Source organism: Carassius gibelio, chromosome A8 (genome assembly GCF_023724105.1).
Source record: "Carassius gibelio isolate Cgi1373 ecotype wild population from Czech Republic chromosome A8, carGib1.2-hapl.c, whole genome shotgun sequence".
NCBI lineage: Eukaryota > Metazoa > Chordata > Actinopteri > Cypriniformes > Cyprinidae > Carassius > Carassius gibelio.
Genome location: NC_068378.1, coordinates 869,005 through 876,368, shown reverse-complemented (window position 1 = coordinate 876,368; position 7,364 = coordinate 869,005). Strand labels below are relative to the sequence as shown.

Genomic DNA, 7,364 nt, shown 5'->3' with positions numbered 1-7,364 from the left:
GCAGCCTAAAAATCCTTTAATGGATTTGGATATTAAAAGCATATTATTATTTTATCTGTATGCCAGGTTAAAGAGATGGGTCTTAAATCTAGATTTAAACTGCAAGAGTGTGTCTGCCTCCCAAACAATGTTAGGTAGGTTATTCCAGAGTTTAGGCGCCAAATAGGAAAAGGATCTGCCGCCCGCAGTTGATTTTGATATTCTAGGTATTATCAAATTGCCTTTTTTTTTGAGAACGTAGTGGACGTAGAGGATTATAATGTAAAAGGAGCCCATTCAAATACTGAGGTGCTAAACCATTCAGGGCTTAATAAGCAATATTTTAAAAGCTATACAATGTTTGATAGGGAGCCAGTGCAGTGTTGACAGGACCGGGCTAATATGGTCATACTTCCAGGTTCTAGTAAGAACTCTGGCTGCTGCATTTTGGACTAGCTGTAGTTTGTTTACTAAGCGTGCAGAACAACCACCCAATAAAGCATTACAATAATCTAAACTTGAGGTCATGAATGCATGGATTAACATTTCTGCATTTGACATTGAGAGCATAGGCCGTAATTTAGATATATTTTTGAGATGGAAAAATGCAGTTTTACAAATGCTAGAAACGTGGCTTTCTAAGGAAATATTGCGATCAAATAGGACACCTAGGTTCTTAACTGATGACGAAGAATTGACAGAGCAACCATCAAGTCTTAGACAGTGTTCTAGGTTATTACAAGCAGAGTTTTTAGGTCCTATAATTAACACCTCTGTTTTTTTCAGAATTTAGCAGTAAGAAATTACTCGTTATCCAGTTTTTTATATAAACTATGCATTCCATTAGTTTTTCAAATTGGTGTGTTTCACCGGGTCGTGAAGAAATATAGAGCTGAGTATCATCAGCATAACAGTGAAAGCTAACATCATGTTTCCTGATGATATCTCCCAAGGGTAACACATAAAGCGTGAAGAGTAGCGTCCCTAGTACTGAGCCTTGAGGTACTCCATACTGCACTTGTGATCGATATGATACATCTTCATACACTGCTACGAACTGATGGCGGTCATATAAGTATGATTTAAACCACACTAATGCACTTCCTTTAATGCCAACAAAGTGTTCAAGTCTATGCAAAAGAATGTTGTGGTTAATTGTGTCAGATGCAGCAATAAGATCCAATAAAACTAATAGTGAGATACACCCACGATCAGATGATAAGAGCAGATCATTTGTAACTCTAAGGAGAGCAGTCTCAGTACTATGATATGGTCTAAATCCTGACTGGAAATCCTCACATATACCATTTTTCTCTAAGAAGGAATATAATTGTAAGGATACCACCTTTTCTAGTATCTTGGACAGAAAAGGGAGATTCGAAATTGGTCTATAATTAATTAGTTATTTGGGGTCAAGTTGTGGTTTTTTGAAAGGCTTAATAATAGCCAGTTTGAAGGTTTTGGGGACATATCCTAATGACAATGTGGAATTAATAATAGTCAGAAGAGGATCTATGACTTCTGGAAGCATCTCTTTTAGGAGCTTAGATGGTATAGGGTCTAACATACATGTTGTTGGTTTAGATGATTTAACAAGTTTATACAATTCTTCCTCTCCTGTAGTAAAGAATGAGTGGAACTGTTCCTCAGGGGTTCTATAGTGCACTGTCTGATGTGATACTCTAGCTGACGGCTGAATGGCTGCAATTTTATCTCTAATAGTATTGATTTTAGAAATAAACTAGTTCATAAAGTCATTACTGATGTGGTGTTGGGAAATGTCAACACTTGTTGAGGCTTTATTTTTCCTTAATTTAGCCACTGTATTGAATAAATACCTGGGGTTATGTTTTTCTTCTAAAAGAGAAGAAAAGTAATCGGTTCTAGTAGTTTTTAATGCTTTTCTGTAGAAAAGGGGTACTTTCCCGCCAAACAATACGAAATACCTCCAGCTGCTCTCCATTTTTCGAGTTGCTCTCTGTAGGACGCGAGTAGAACATAGGTGTCATAGACAATTGGACGAGCTTTTGGGGCAGACCTGACCTGTTGAAAAGAGATGGTCTTCACCCCTCCTGGGGTGGCGCTAGGGCTAGACGATTATGGCCTAAAGTAGAGTAGAAAAAAAGAGAGTCCATGGTTTCTGTTACATCATCAAATTGTTCTGAGGTTTTGGATATGCTAAGGAATTTGGATACATCAGGAAGATAACTTAAAAAACGTTTTTGGTAGAAGTGATGGTTCTTCCCTACTTGTAACAAGAAGTAAAATTTACAATATATGTAAATAATATATAATATATGAAGCTATATGAAGTTTGCACAAAACTAAATAATGATCTGAGATATCATCACTTAGCTGCATAATTTCAACACTATCAACATCAATTCCATGTGACCGTATTAAATCTAGAGTATGATTTCAACAATGAGTAGGTCCTGAAACGTGTTGTTTAACCCCAATAGAGTTCAGAATGTCTATAAATGCTGATCCCAATGCATCTTTTTCATTATCAACATGGATATTAAAATCACCAACTATTAAAACTTTATCTGCAGCCAGAACTAACTCGGATGTAAAATCACCAAACTCTTTAATAAAATCTGTATGGTGCCCTGGTGGCCTGTATACAGTAGCCAGTACAAACATAACAGGGGATTTATCATTAACATTTGTTTCTCTTGATAATGTTATATGAAGCACCATTACTTCAAACAAGTTATACTTGAAGCCTGCCCTCTGAGAAATCCTGAAAACGTTGTTATAAATTTAAGCAACTCCTCCCCCTTCGCGTTTTAGACGTGGCTCGTGTTTATAACAATCATCTTGGGGGACGGACTCATTTAAAGTAATGTAATCATCAGGTTTTAGCCAGGTTTCAAACAGAGCACATCTAGATTATGATCAGTGATCATATTATTTACAAAAAGTGTTTTCGTAGAAAGGGATCTGATATTCAATAAGCCAAGCTTTATTATTTGTTTTTCCGTATTGCATCTGTTTTTAATTTGTTGAACCTCAATTAATTTGTTAATCTTGACTTGGTTTGAACGTTTTTTTGTATTTTCTAGACACAGTATCTATAGTGTGATATCTAGGTGAAAGAGTCTCTATGTGCTGAGAATTAATTGACCTCTGTGACGGGAGGCAGCTAGCAGACGGTCGGTTTAGCCAGTCTGTCTGCTTCCGGACCTGGGCCCCAGTTAGTCAAGTATAAACACTGACTATTTGCCATATTTCTAGAGAGAAGATGGCGCCACCTAGGGCTGGACGATTAATCAAAAAATAATTGAAACCGTAATTTAGAACTTCTAACAGCTTAATTTCCCATGTCGGTTAGATTGGTTATTTCCTGTTACTCCCCCCCCCCCCCTCTTAAAAGTGTGTGTAGCCACATGATTCTGCCAGTCAGTGGCATAAAAGAAAAATACAAAGGTGAATGTCGGTTCAACGGATACTGATGGCACGCGAGCAGTGAGCCTTGAGTCTTCACTAAACTTTGTCAGTTGTATTTGTTTTATGGTTTGGACATTCAAGCAATTAGATGATCGGATGTGTCTTATTATATCGATACCATGTTCGCGAAGCTGCATTGTGGCACGAAAACTCATAGCAGTGAAGATTGCGCGCACAGAGGAACGCAATTGTCAGTGCTGTCCTGTGATTTATCATTAAAGTATCTTAGAATCTCAAAACTTATTATAGCATATTTTTCTACTTTTGAAGGAACTAGGCTATTTACAACCCCCAGCTTCACAATAATATAGAGACAGCATGACTAATTCATACACGCAATCACTCGTACTGGTATGGTTTATCTTTAATCTTTATTTATCTCTTACACTGAGCAATTATATGTAAGAAATGTTACGAACATTGAGCGCCAGCATGAATAACAATCTAACTGTATTTATGTTTAGCATTAGCCAGCACTTTTAAATTTGCCAAGATGTCAGGCGCTCTGGCTCCTGGTAAATTTGACTATGGTAGCTGGTGTCTCTATATTCACGACGTATCGTGAAAAATAGACGTTTCCAAAGCCTTATCTAGAGCCCTAACATTCTTAATGTCCTCAATTAAAGTTTGGATGCATGTCTCTAATTCTGATATCTTCTCTGTCAGCCTAACTATTTCCCTGCATTTATCACATGTGAATCCCTCATCAGCGACAGAGATAGATAAACTGTACATGTGGCAAGAGGTGCAAATAACCATAGCAGGAGAAGCTATTACTCACTGTGCTTGATGAAATATTCTTACTGCGGTTGTTTGATGAACTTGTGAAAAACTGGAGCGAGAGACACAGGAAAGGAGAAAAGAAAACAGCGATAGGTTCGAATGAAAAAGCTAATGACAAGCTAACGAGTGCTAACGCTTTGCAGGTGTACTGCACTCACTGATATAAAATAAAAGTGAACGATGATTGATAATATCAGAAATATGGTGTGAATTAAGTTTTATTTTAGTCTTAAAGGAAAATGCATCACGTGATGTTGGACATGTGACTTTAGAACAAACTATTGCTCATTTATAGGAGGTTTATATTTCTCGGACATAAACAAAATGGATGATCTAATGTAGATGCATGAGAAAAATATTTGTAAAACACCTTTCTCATAATTGAATGATTATTTATGACAAATATTTTTGAGAAATATAAACCGAAACATTTTTTTTTTATTTTTTTATTTTTTTAGGTAATCTAAAAAGCAAAACCTCATATTTACCAAATCAGACAAAACAAAAATTCCAGTATAATATATGCCATTTTCTGCCAGATAAGAGCGATATCAGTTTTTTATTAATATTATTATTATTATTATTATTATTATTATTATTATTATTATTATTATTATTATTAAACGAATTAGAAATGTCTTCTGATATAAAAGTGATCATCATTTAAAGTGAAAAGTTAGTCTTAGTCTAATTAGTCAAATTGATAACAGAGTCCATGGACATGACATGTACCCCTAATTATAGATTTACTCCAATACATTATTAATAATGCTTTAGAGAGTCTCAGGTCATTTCTGAAATTTGGATAAAACCTCTGCATACTAGATAATTAACGTTGTATACAGAGTGTCATTCTGTGTATTAGTGGGGGGTATTTTACACTGACTCTTACTGCAGGCTAGTGATGCTACTGACTGAAATTATATTGATTTATAACTATACAGAACGTATATATATATATATATAAGTTCTGTATAGTTATAAATCAATATAATTTCAGTCAGTATCATCACTAGCCTGCAGTAAGAGTATATATATATATATAAATTTCCGTTGCGTTTTCCCTCCATGGGCCTTATTTTAACGATCTAAATGCAAAGTATAAAGCGCACGGCTCAGGGCCTGTCCAAATCCACTTTTGCTATTGTAACGACGGAAAAACGGTTGGCACGCCTGGGCGCATGGTCTAAATGGGTTGTCCCTATTCTATTAATGAGTAATGGGTGTTTTTTGGGCGTAACGTGCAATAAACCAATCAGAGTCTCATTTTCCATTCCCTTTAAGAGCCAGTTCTGCTCGTGCCATGACGGATTTGCTATTTACACAGCAGAATTTGGCAAGCTCAAAGACAACGTGCCTCCGGGATGAAACGGAGCTGCTTGTGTGCGAGCAAATAGACAGCCTAATTCTGATACATGCGATGACTATCCATTATGACATGTAGGCATATATATATATATATATATATATATATATATATATATATATATATATATATATATATATAGCGTACAAAAAATTCTTATGCATTGCAATCCTTACTTTTTTATATTTGTCATGTTTGTGTGTTGCTGTGCGTGCCTGTGTTTAATAAGCAGTGTGTACGCATTGCGGACCCGCCTACAATAACACGCTCTTTAAATAAAAAATAAAAAAAGCATTGTGCCAGACTTTAGACCAGGTTTGAGTTGGTCTATGGCGCAGACTATTTTCAGCTCCTTAAAATTGCAGTGAGCCGTAACACACCTATTTTTACACCCCATGGGCTCACAAATGAGTGCAAATGCATTTGCTAATTACACGATGTGGCGATGGACGGGGAAGTGCAAACGCGCCAGACTGAAACTAGCAAACACACTTGTGCGTCGCCTTGCACCGGGAGTATGATAGGGCCCCATGTGTTCAATGTCCCATGTTGATTTTCTCATTCCATGCACCTGTTCAGGAATTATCTCTAGTATTTATGCTTCTGTCTATGCGCCTCTCTTTTTTCGGTTCTGCATGTTGGATGTTCTGTGTTCTCTGAAGAGGATATAAAGAATGGTTTTACTGTGAAAATAATATAATTTGTGTTATATTGAACTGAAAGGTTTTATACAGTTTATTTGTATAATGTATTATTACGGTTTAATATTTTTACTGTAGATATATATCTATCTATCTATCTATCTTATGTCTCCACACCTTCCAGACTATCGTTCAGCCAGATCGGTCTAAAGATGGACACAGCAGTGCATCGTCTCGCTTCAGTGATGGCAGAGGGTATGTTTCAACTCTTCATCTGCAGAACCACTTCGTGTTTAATCATGATGTGATCAGGTTTTCTGTGTTGACACTGTGATCTTCTTGCAGTCCTCCTGGATTCCCTGGGCGCAGACGAATGGGTAGAATAAACCACGGTGCAGGTCCCACCCCTCCTCCTATGGGTGGAGGAGGATGAGGAAGGTTAGTACAAGCGAAGAACCTGTGGAACAACCTGAGACAACTTACTGAGAGGAATTCATCATGAATAACCATTTGTCTGTCTTCTGCAGGTAAACACCTGCACAACGATGCAGGCGCACAGGGGTGAGACACCCTGGTTTTAGGCTGCATACTGCTCAGATAGGGCTCCGTTGCAGACATGCACTCAGTACGTCACACTCCTCTTCCCACGGCTGCCGCTGCTTTCAAGCAGTTTCTTGACGTTACTCTGGGAATTCCTCGTCTGAGGGGCCAGACTGACTGATCATGGCAGCCAAACCCCAGCCGCCATCATAAAAAAACCCAGGACTCTCTCACACTTTTTTTTTTTTATTAATATATCTTCTGAAATATATTTTGTAGTGGATGTTGAATGTACACTTTGCATCAATAAAGTTATGATGATCCTTTGTGTTCTGTCGAGATTTGTGGCTTTTATTACTTGAATTAATTGAACACAGATCTGTTTATTAAACGATTATTGTAACGATTTATCCAAGATTACCCCTAGACTCAAAATTATCGTCAATCTTTGCGAACAGGGAGTCTAGCTGACCAGCAAGATTCAAGAGCTTTATTGTAATATGTACTAATACAATGAAGTTCTTACTTTGTTCTTTGTACTTTGTGTCACAGTATGTCTGGTCTGTGTATCCCTGGGTGTCCACTAGAGGTCTCACTTCCCC

At 37.2% G+C, this 7,364-nt stretch overlaps 1 long non-coding RNA gene across 1 annotated transcript; it reads left to right on the top strand.

Annotated features, from left to right (window-relative positions):
- The first annotated feature begins 6,361 nt into the window (after positions 1-6,361).
- LOC128018167 (uncharacterized) lies at positions 6,362-7,078 on the top strand. The gene is made up of 3 exons (XR_008184737.1): positions 6,362-6,477; positions 6,568-6,660; positions 6,750-7,078. It is a non-coding gene; the product is annotated as an uncharacterized LOC128018167 (long non-coding RNA).
- The last annotated feature ends 286 nt before the right edge of the window (positions 7,079-7,364 follow it).